Here is a 12,260-nt window from a genome sequence, read left to right on the forward strand (position 1 = left end):
TTGAAGCTAATCACTGCAGGTTTCTTTTCAGATACATTGAAAATGTTCTCTCCCTAGTGTATAAATAGCTGACACTCTATCTAAAGAATAATCTAAGCAGATTGACCACTGAGGTTGGGTATAAGCTTTTGCTGGGTTATAAAGGATTTTTGGAAAACTCTAAGAAAATGTAATGATGGTATACAGCTTTGAGATCTGGGGATGAAAACTGCTACAGAACTTCCAAGTATTGTGGTCATTTGCAGGAGGGAGAGGTAGGGTGGGGGCACTATTATTTGGAAGGTATTCAGAAGCATTTCATCAGGGTCAGCTTAGGGTTTAACAAATGGAAGGTGCTTGGACCCTTGAAGTTCATTTTTCAAGCTGTGTGGGATCACGTGGGGCCACTGGATGGGGAGAGAGAAGGTTTGGGGTGCTTGCCAGGGGATCCCCCTCCCTGAAGGACTGCAGCTGAACAGAGATGGCATGTGCGGAGTCTGGCTCTATTCACCAAGTGATAGCTAAGCTAATTCCATGATCCAGCCCACGTTCCCTCATGGGTGGAGTGAGAGAGCGGTTGTGCTGGGGAGAACAGCCTGCTCTCCTGCCAAAGTATGGATAGGAATATTCACTGTAGTTGGGAGACAGAGTGCTTGATAACTGAGCTTGAAGTCTTACTTATTGGCTAATGGAACCACCCTGCTACCCTGATTGCCTGGCACTACCTAACTAGCCTTGTGCCAGAGTCTGCCGGCAGCTCAGTGTGTGAGCCCGCAGTTTGAACAGGCCATCACATTCCACTGCCAAGGATTTTTGCTGAATGCTGCAGCAGCAGCTCTGATTATGAGTCAGCAAACGGGGAACACGGAGCACAAGGGCCATTTTCAATGCTTAATAATTCCTCTCTCCTTTATGGGTAATAGTAACTAATAAATTGTATCACACATATCTGTGCAGTGCCTTTCCTTCCCCAGCTTGCACTCAGGACATACAGGAATCACCAGGCTGATGCAGCTGCTTCTAGGCTGGAATGTAGAAGGTGTTCACCAACGCAGAGCAGCATTATGTTGAGAGCTTAGGACAGAAGTGAAGAAGAATTCCGTAGCCGAATGAAATTGCAGAGGGATGTTTCATCATGTAAACATCCAGGTCTCGGTTCAGGAAAGTATTTTAACATGTGTTTAAGTCCTGTTGGCTTCAATGGGACTCAGGCCTGGTCTACACTATGAGTTTATGTCAAATTTAGCAGCGTTAAATCAAATTAACCCTGCACCCGTCCACACAACGAAGCCATTTACTTCGACATAAAGGGCTCTTAAAATCAATTTCTGTACTCCTCCCCAACGAGGGGATTAGCGCTGAAATTGATATAACTGGTTTGAATTAGGGTTAGTGTGGATGCAATTTGACAGTATTAGCCTCCGGGAGCTATCCCACAGTGCACCATTGTGACCGCTCTGGACAATACTTTCAACTCAGATGCACTGGCCAGGTGTACAGGAAAAGCCCATCAAACTTTTGAATCTCATTTCCTGTTTTGCCAGTCAAGCTCATCAGCACAGGTGACCATGCAGAGCTCATCAGCACAGGTAACCATGCAGTCCGAGAATCGAAAAAGAGCTCCAGCATGGACTGTATGGGAGGTACTGGATCTGATCGCTGTATAGGGAGACGATTCCATGCTATCAGAACTCCGTTCCAAAAGATGAAATGCCAAAACATTTGAAAAAATCTCCAAGGGCATGATGGAGAGAGGCCACAACAGGGACTCAATACTGTGCCGCGTGAAAGTTAAGGAGCTCAGACAAGCATACCAGAAAACCAAAGAAGCAAATGGATGGTCCTGTGCAGAGTCACAGACATGCCGCTTCTACACTGAACTCCATGCGGTTCTAGGGGGGGCTGCCACCACTACCCCACCCCTGACCGTGGATTCCGAGGAGGGGGTAGTCTCAGCCATGCCTGAGGATTTTGCATATAGGGAAGATGAGGAGGACGAGGACAACCTTGAGGAGGGCACACAGCACACTGTTCTCCCCAACAGCTAGGATCTTTTTCTCACCATGACTGAAATGCCCACCCAACCCTCCCAAGGTGATATCCCAGACCATGAAGCTGTAGAAGGCACCTCTGGTAAGTGTACCTTTGTACACATAATACATGATTTAAAAGCAAGCGTTTTTTAATGATTAATTTGCCCTGAGGATTTGGGATGCATTCACGGCCCCTGGCCGGTACAGCTACTGGAAAAGTCTGTTAACGTGTCTGGGGATGGAGCGGAAATCCTGGAAGCTCTCCTGGAGGTATAGCCTTTGCAGAAGGTTTCTGGGAGAACCAGCCACGTGATGGGGGGAGGAGTAAAGCGATCATCCCAGAGAATTGGCTGCGGGGTGGGGGGTTACTTTGGTTTCTTCTGCTGTATGCGAACATGAAAACCGCAGCACTCAGTAGGCTTTGCTGGTTTGCATGGGAAAGGAGGGCACTGCTTTTATGAAGGTTGCAGAAGCCGAAAGGCTATGGCTCACCATGGCTGCCTGCAAGCCGAATTCTGTTGCCTGGCCCTGCGCCTGTGATCTCTAACACCAAAGCTGCAGGCACACAATAGAAAAGATTCAAAATGCGACCTTGTACTGAAATCACGTGTGCTATGTAAGGTGAATAGTGTTGTTCACTGTGTAAGAGTATACCTACTGTTCTGTAAAATGTATCTTTTAAAATACTTCTCTTCCTTTTTTCTCTCCTGCAGCTGCAAATTTTTCAAGCCTCCCTCCTCCGTCCTGAAGGCTATCTCAGATAAGGCGGTGAAAAAAACGCATGTGTGATGAAATGTTCTCTGAGATCATGCAGTCGACTTGCAATGAAAGAGCTCATCTGAATGAATGGAAGGACACAGTATCACAGTACAAGAAAGCGGCCAATGACCCTGAGGACAGGAGGGACAAACGTGAGGACAGGAGAGAGATGAGAGGTGGCGGCAAGAAGATCAGAGGAGGCAGGATGCAATACTGGGGCTACTGCGGGATCAAACGGACATGCTTCATCATCTGGTGGAGCTTCAGGAATGGCAGCAGGATCACAGAGTGCCACTGAAGCCCTTGTTTAACTGCCCTTCCCAAGTTCCACAGCCTCCTCACCCAGACGCTCAAGAACGCGGGGGGGAGGCTCCGGGGACCCAACCACTCCACCCCAGTGGACAGCCCAAGCAACAGAAGGCTGGCATTCAACAAGTTTTGAAGTGGTCTTTTCCTTCCTTCCTCCTCTCCTCCCACACCCTACTCGAGCTACCTTGTCAGTTATCTCCCTATTTTTATAATCAATAATAAAGAATACACGATTTTTAAACAATAGTGACTTTATTTCCTTTGCAAGCAAGCTGTGACCGAAGGGGGGAGGGTGGGTGGCTTACAAGAAATGGGTCAACCAACGGGGCGGGTTTTCATCAAGGAGAAACAAACAGAACTTTCACACCATAGCCTGGCCAGTCATGAAACTGGTTTCACAGCTTCTCTGATGCGCAGCGCTTCCTGGTTTGCTCTTCTAATCACTCTGGTGTCTGGCTTCATGTAATCAGCAGCCAGGAGATTTGCCTCAACCTCCCACCCTGCCATATACGTCTCCCCCTTACTCTCACAGAGATTGTGGAGCACACAGCAAGCAGCAATAACAAAGGGAATATTGGTTTTGCTGAGGTCTGAGTGAGTCAGTAAAGTGCGCCAGTGAGCCTTCAAACGTTCAAATGCACATTCTACCACCATTCCGCACTTGCTCAGCCTGTAGTTGAACAGCTCCTGACTACTGTCCAGGGTGCCTGTGCATGGCTTCATGAGCCATGGCATTAAGGGGTAGGCTGGGTCCCCAAGGATAACTATAGGCATGTCAACATCCCCAACAGTTATTTTGTAGTCTGGGAAGTAAATCCCTTGCTGCAACCATTTAAACAGAGTAGTGTTCCTGAAGACGTGAGCATCATGAACCCTTCCTGGCCATCCCACGTTGATGTTGGTGAAACGTCCCTTGTGATCCACCAGTGCTTGCAGCACCACTGAAAAGTACCCCTTGCGGTTTATGTATTGAAGAAGGAGAAACACAAACAACTGTCACACACAACGGCCCCCTCAAGGATTGAACTCAAAACCCTGGGTTTAGCAGGTCGTGATTTCATGGAGGGAGGGGGAAACAAATGAATACAAAACAAATTGGGTCAATTTCTTATTTTGATCCACTCCAGCTATCTTTTACATCTTAAGCTGGCAGCAGACAGTGCAGTACGACTGCTAGCCATCGCCATCTCCTGGGTGCTCAGCAGAAGATGATGCATTACAACTGCTAGCCATCATCATCTCCTGGGTGCTCACCAGAAGATGGTGCAGCATAACTGCTAGCCATTGTCATCTCCTGGGTGCTCAGCAGAAGATGAGAATGACCTGGCTGAGTCACTCCCATGTCTGCCCAGGTGCCCCTGACCGATCTCACTGAGGTCGGCTAAAAGCGCACCCAGGAATATGATGACCATGGCTACCAGGCATAATGCACTGTCTGCTGCCAAAAGGCAATGAGCTGTTGCTGGGTAGCAATGCAGTCCCACGTCTGCCAGCACCCAGGAAACGTATGGTGATGGTGAGCTGAGCGGGCTCCATGCTTGATGTGGTATGGCGTCTGCACAGGTAACCCAGGAAAAGAGGCGAATTGCTTTCACAGAGGGAGGAAGAGAGGGAGAGGGGGGCCTGACGACATGTACCCAGAACCACCCACGACAATGTTTTTTGCCTCATCATGCATTGGGATCTCAACCCAGAATTCCAATGGGCGGGGGAGACTGCGGGAAGTATGGGATAGCTACCCACAGTGCAACACTCCAGAAGTCGATGCTAGCCTCAGCGCTATGGACGCACACCGCCAATTAATGTGCTTAGTGTGGCCGCATGCACTTGACTTTATACAGTCAGTTGCCAAAAATCAAATTCTGTAAAAGCAGAGTAATTCCGTAGTGTAGACATACCCTTAGGAATCTGCTTGAAGTTAGGCATGTGCTGAAGTGCTTTCCTGAACTGAGAGGACCCAGTGTAGAGTCTGAGTGGGATGTTGACTTAACACCCTGTTCCTGTGAAAAGTGCTATGGTGTTATCAACAACTTCTCTGGAGACTGCGGGGACTTCTGCAGCCTGGTATTTAGCATCTGGATGCCCTAGTGCACCAGAAATAGGACCTCACTATTCCAATGTCTCTGAAAGTCCTCACTGCACTACCTAATGCCATGCTAGGGAATTAGTTCAATTCTCACTTAGGGGGAAGAGCACCACCTATTAAACCATCTGCAGTGCCACAAATACGGCTGTATCCGCCGTTTCCCCACTGAGGTCTCCCTACCCAAAGCCTGACCCTACTTCATTTATAAAACCAAGCAAGATCACAGGTCAAAGTGATAAAACTGCACAGCATGGGAGTTAATATCCAATGAACGAGCAATCATAATCCTGCTGGTGCTTCACAGAACCTTGGGAAGAGTACTCACTACAGAGAACGCACTGATTCTATAATATCCGTTCTTTTGCTTCCTTTCACATTGGCTGCCTATACTTCATGTTGACACGGCTTTTGCAAAGAGAAATCATGCCTCACCAATCTCTTAGAATTCTTTGAGGGTGTCAACAAGCATGTGGACAAGGGTGATCCAATGGACATAGTGTACTTGGACTTTCAGAAAGCCTTTGACAAGGTCCCACACCAAAGGCTCTTAAGCAAAGTAAGCAGTCATGAGATAAGAGAGAAAGTCCTCTCATGGATCAGTAACCGGTTAAAAGATAGGAAACACAAAGGGTAGGAATAAATGGTCAGTTTTCACAATGGCGAATGGTAAATAGTGGTGTGTCCCAAGTATCTGTACTGGGATGAGTGCTGTTCACCATATTCATAAATAATCTGGAAAAAGGGGTAAACAAAGAGATGGCAAAATTTGCAGATGATACAAAATTATTCAAGATAGTTAAATGCAAAGCAGATTGCAAAGAGTTACAAAGAGATCTCACAAAACAGGTGAAATTCAATGTTGGTAAGTGAAAAATAATGCACATCAGAAAAAATAGTCCCAACTGTACATATAAAACAATGGGGTCAAAATTGACTGCTACCAAAAGTGATAGCAAAGTGATCTTGGAGTCATTTTGGATAGTTCTCTGAAAACAAACTCAATGTGCAGCGGCAGTCAAAAAAGGCTGACAGAGTGTCAGGAACCATTAGGAAAGGGATAGATAATAAGACAGAAAATATCATAATGCCACTGTATAAATCCATGCTACGTCCACATCTTGAATGCTGTGTGCAGATCTGGTTGCCCCATATAAAAAAGATGTAATAAAATTGGAAAAGGTACCTAGAAGGACAACAAAAATGATTAGGGGTATGGAACAGCTTCCATCTGAGGAGAGAGTAAAAAGTCTGGAACTGTTCAGCTTAGAAAGAGACGAGTAAGGTGAGTTCGGATAGAGGTCTGTAAAATAATAAATGGTGTGCAGAAATGTAATAGAGAAGTGTTATTTACCCCATCACATAACACAAGGACAGGGGGTCACCTGTGAAATGAATAGGCAGCAGGTTTATTGGAAACAAAAGGAAGTATTTCTTCACACAATGCACAGTCAACCTGTGGAACTTGTTGCCGGGGGATGTTGTGAAGGCCAAACGTGTAACTGGGTTAAAAAAACGAATGAGAGAAGTTCATGGAGGACAGGTCCATCAATGGCTATTAGCCAAGATGATCAGAGATGGCAACACCATGCTCTGGGTGTCCCGAAACCTCTGACAGCCAGAAGCTGGGAGTGGATGACAGGGATGGATCTCTCTGAAATTGCTGGTCCACTAGATGATAACAGCTGACTACTGCCACAGGCTAACAGAGTGACTTCTTCAGCACAAGTGGTAGGTGTCTGTGGTGTGGTGCTAAAGGTCTCAAGTTTGAGCCCTTCTGGCAAGGTGAGGGGAGTCAAACTTCCTCTGCTGCCTCCAAGAATAAGACTATTCCTACTTACAGACACAGCAGCAAGGAACTGCTGCTTGCACTAGCTTCTGAAGGGGAACCTGAGATCAGAGGCTCTGTCATGACTGAACAAGGAGAAAAGGCATTATCAGGGGCTTTTTCTAGGTGATTGAACATGAACTACATGAAACTAGGACTATCTGAATTACTTTGGGCCAGATTTCTCTGTCTGTATGTTGCTCTGTGTGGGGTGGGGGCAGGTTGCCTGTTGCTGGATTTCATCCCACATGTGCCAAATGTAACTCAGCCCCAGATGACAAGCCACACATGATGCAGCAGATTTCATGAACCCTGAATCTGCCCACAGTCAGTGGGTGGTTCTGCTAACTTTTAGATGAACCTGCAGACATTTTGTTGCCAATTCTCATGATTTAATCACAAGACTGGTGATATTTGGTGCTTTTCTGGAAGCCCCAGCTCATGGATTCATGTGATTAGGTGAGAATCTCATCTTTAATTAAAAAGGAAGTGGAAACGTCTAGCCCTTAACAGTTGCACAGAAAAGCTTGAAAGCATGAGCTCTAAAAGCTGTGACATCAGAAGGCTAATAAAAAGAATCCAAAAGTTCTCATTAAAAGTCTCATGATTTTTAAGCCAATCACATGAGTTTTTGGGGCCCAGTTCATGAGTTTTGAACACTTAGGGTGGACAATACTGAAATCAAAAGCCAAGCGAGTTTTGTGTGGATTCAGGAGTGGCTGGTGCCTGTCTGAAGAGTTATAGTGCAACACAGCACGTGCGATATTGACAAACCAGAATCAGCATAGGAATGAGTGTAATTCGGGAAACACTCAAGCGTGTGCGTCAGTTGCACTGAAGTCAATAAGACTTAAGCATGTGTTACATCCTTTGCTGAATAAGAAACTTAATGTATTTATTTATACTGAGCTATCTACCTGCTTGTATAAACCTTGAACCATCTTCTTTAGATATCAATATAAAGTATTTGGTGGACTCTTAACTGACTTGGGCTTCCTTTAGAAATTAAGATACAAAGCACAAACCCGCCTTCAGATGCTCGGGGTAAATTATTTTGATAATCTTGGCACTGATATTCTGCTATCCCAGCACATGTGGATTTCTCAGTGCAGTGGGAGTTCTCGGCAGGTAGCAAAAGCAGAACATGGGAGTCATGATGAGACTAGTGGGCATAGGCACCGACTCTGTGGGTGCTCCGGAGCTGGAGCACCCATGGGGAAAAAATGGAGGGTGCTGAGCACCCATCAGCAGCCTCCCATTAGCTTCCTGCCCCCCAGCACCTTCTGCCCACTGGTGGGCCTCGCAGATCAATGCCTTCTCCTCTGTCCCCGTGTCTCCCGCCCGCTGTGAACAGTTGTTTTGTGGCATGCAGGAGGAGCGGTGGGAGCAGGAAGAAGTAGGGTGGGGCTGGAGCCTAGGTGAAGGGGTGGAGTCGGGGCGGGGTCTGGGACAGAGCTGGGAGTCGAGCAAAGTCAGTGTCTGTGCTAGTGGGCCTGAGAAGGAGAATTTTTCCTTTCATAGCCATAGCTCTCTATTCAAGTGGTGCGTTTCACTACCCAGGTCCAATCCATGTAAGTTGCTCCTTTTAGGGCTGTGATGGTTTGAAGACAGACTAACGCAATCTCCAAGAGTCATAAATACAAATGTACTTATACAGTATTATAAAGATTGGAGACCAGAGACCCCACAGGGCCAGGTTCTCTGCTGGTGCAACCCCGCTGAAGTCAATGTAGTGCTGCCACCACCAGAGAATTTGACTCACACTGGGCAATTGAGGTCAGAAAATTGGGCCTCATTCTCCATAGTTACTGAATCACTCGTAGGAGGCCTCTGATGTTTTAAATAACAGCAGAGTCCCCATTTATCTGAATGGACCAAGCAACAAAGGATTCACTGGGAGAAAAGAGGAATGATCTTATTTAAAGTGAACTTGTACGTACAGCTCAAACTCTTTGGGAGAGGGACTGTCTTTTTGCTGCGTGTGTGTGTGTGCGCGCATGTGTGTGTGTGTGTATACAGAGACAACTCAATGGGGCCCTGATCCCTGAGTGTAATGTAAATCACTAGTAAGTGACATATGTTGGGGACAGAAACCTAAGAGTGGGCAATGGGAGATTTTAAAGGTCAGAAGGGTTCAGGCTCCCACTGACTATAGAAAACATAATTCTAGATCTGTATATGCACACAACATCCATCTAACTAACTATCTGTCTGCATGGATCTTCCATATACAGAGGCGCGCACACTTATTCCTTGAGCTTGTGAGCTCAGGCATGAGGAAGGAATGTGCTCTGGGGGAGGTGGAGCAATTACCTGCGTGCCAGCGAGTTGAGGCAAACGTGGACTGCACCTCACTTATCAGGGGAGCTGGTACACGGTGGAACTGTGTTTAGACGTGAAATCTCATCCATGTCAATGAAACAGAGGTACATAAATTGCAGGGTGGGGAGGGGCTGGCGCTCTGCAAAGCTGTGAACGAGAAAGGAAAGGCACAGTCTGCTTTTAACTCAGCCAGGAGCCTGGATCCTGGAAGGTGCTGAGCATCTGCAGCTCCCACTGGAGTCAATAGGAAGGGAGGGTGCTCAACTCCTTTGTGGCCTGGACCAAAGCTGATGGACAGCTGGGAAATTATATTCACCTATTCTTATTTGGAGCCCAAGTCATGTCTAGGGTCCCGTTGTGCTGGGTGCTGTACAAACACTGAACTGAAAGACTCTCCCTGCCCCATCTTTCCATCCATCTCCCCCCTCTTCTTTCTTTCCCCTTTTCCATACAATTTTAAAAGCATTTTTTTATGTCTGGAGTCTGTAAAACAACCACCCTGAGATAATCCCCATAACAAGCCACCCGTGCTACTGAAAGTTGTCCCACAATATTAACAAGGAGCCAGTGCTATCCCAGACTCCAAATATCCTCTCCCAGCCCCTTGACCTCCCCCTCTGGCAACTGCCCTCAAGACAAGAGTCTAGCGCCGGGAAAGCAGGGACGTCCAGACCGTGCCGGGCCTAGATTAATGAGAAAGGTTGCAGGGAGTCACTCCCATTGTCTGGGAATATAGAGGATCCAAACAGCTACCTGCTCACTGCAAGTGTACTTGGAATTCAGCAATAGGTGGTGCAAGACCCAAATGTAGACAAGAAAGCTACCATTTACACTGGTCGAGTTCACGCCACCAGCTAGTGCAAACTGTAACTTTCCTGGTCTACACTTAGTGTTTGCCCTGGTATCCCAGGCCTCTGATTGTAGACCCAGGGCTGATCCAAAGCACTGATCCTGACCCTGGGGAGAAATCGTCTCTATTCAACTGTGTGGGGGCTAAGGGTCAGACCCTGATCTCAGTTACCCCAAGGAAGTCAGGAGCAAATCTATTGAAATCCTGATTTACACTGAGGTCAATGAGAGCAGACTCTGTCCCTTAGAGTCCTTTGCCATTCTTTCTGTGGTTGTTTTGGCTCAGTGTTCAGATGGATGAACTTTCCTGAGGTTTGAATGCTTGGACCTGGCTAAGGGAGAAGCTGCTGCAAAATGGAAGGACAGGCCGTCAATAGAGCCAAAATCTTGTCCTGCTGGGATGACCATGAGTCTGCCTCAGTGCCCCCTCGAGATCAGGAATAACAACACTGTTTGCTTTTTGGGCAGCAAAGTTCTTCATGAGCATTGACTAACTAACCCTCCCTACACCCGGGAGCAGGGTTAGCTTTTACTGAGTCTCAGCCATGCACTCGACCTTGTGCCATTCATGGAGAAAAACACAATCTCGGCCCCAATTGGGATTATTATTTCTCAGGGCCCAAAAATGGGCGAGGCGCCTTACAATACAAGCAGGTATTTATTAGCCCTAGTCTACCGATGGGGAAACTGAGGCAGGGTCACTATGGCCCAGGCCACCAAACTATTTAGGCTCCCAACTTTAGTTGAAATCAGTGGAAGTTAGGACCCTAAATACCATTGCGGATCTGAGTGTAAGTGACTTTCCCAAGGGCACAAAAGGCGTCAATGGCAGAGCTGGAATAGACCCTTAGTCCTGTGCTCAGACCTATATGCTGCCGTATGTCTGTCACAGTTACCTAGCTCCATAGTGCTGGTAAATCCGTAGCCGAGGAGGTTTGACTGCAGGCTGCGCCGATTCTTGGATTTGACTGTCCTTGTCTGCATTCCAGAATAGGGCAAAGCACAGTAAACCGTCACACCGTCCCAGCAGCTGGAATAGCTACAGGGAGGTTTGGTGGCCCGTGCTACTGACATCACACGGATCTGGCTGAGCAAAGCTCATGTTGCAAATACTCTGCCCTCTCTTTGGAGCAGAATGACCTTAAAGGCCAACAGACACTGCTCTGTCTGGTCTGCAGTCAGATAACAGACAGATCCAAGCTCTGGGTAGATAATTTACTTTATTGAAGATGCCAGATTATCTCCTTGATGGGCTATTTGCTGTTTCCCCACCCTATCAGGGGTATGTCTCTGGCAGAACAAACATATACTAACTCTTATATTTACTGCGTGTGAGAGGACAAACATGCTGTACATCACCCTGGGCTATTGTCTTTCTGGCTGGCGTGCTCGTTCACCACTAAGGGTGAATGTCGGCGCTCGCTACATGGACAGCAAAGCGCAGAACAGCAGATGCAGTGGTTTTCTGGTACACCTGATTTCCATGGTAGCCAAGCACCTGAGGGGTTATGTTCATGTTACAGAGGATTTGATGAGATATGGAATCCTGGTACCATCAGTAAGCAGGTACCTTTGCCAGCATGCGCTAATGCCATCCATGCATTTTGTGAAGTCCAAATTAATCCCTTCCTTAGGCCTTGACTTTGGAAGCCAATGTGTTCTTCTGGACAGGGCATTGGGATAGGACTCAGGAGACCTGGGTTCCATTTTAAGCTGTGCCACTGACTTGCAGTGTAACCTTGGTCAAGTCAGTTAATCTCTCTATGCCTCTGTCTCCCTTGTCACCCTTTGTTTTGTCTAACTAGGTTGTAAGCTCTTTAGAGCCAGTATTGTCTCTCACTATGTGTTTTATGCAGCAACCAGCACCCCAGGACCTTCTTGTTATTTGGGACTTCTAGATGCTATTGTGATGATAGTTAGGTAAGAAATCAACAGTAAGGTAACAAAGCTGCCTCAACCCCTTCTTCTCACACCTGACTGCTCCTAGGGTTCCTCCCTCAGAATTGCTCAGCCCACATCCTAGATCAGTGGTGGCAACCTGTGGGCCGCACGCAGCCCGTCAGGGTAATCTGCTGGCAGGCCGCCAGACATTTTGTTT

Source organism: Gopherus evgoodei, chromosome 1, assembly GCF_007399415.2.
Source record: "Gopherus evgoodei ecotype Sinaloan lineage chromosome 1, rGopEvg1_v1.p, whole genome shotgun sequence".
NCBI lineage: Eukaryota > Metazoa > Chordata > Testudines > Testudinidae > Gopherus > Gopherus evgoodei.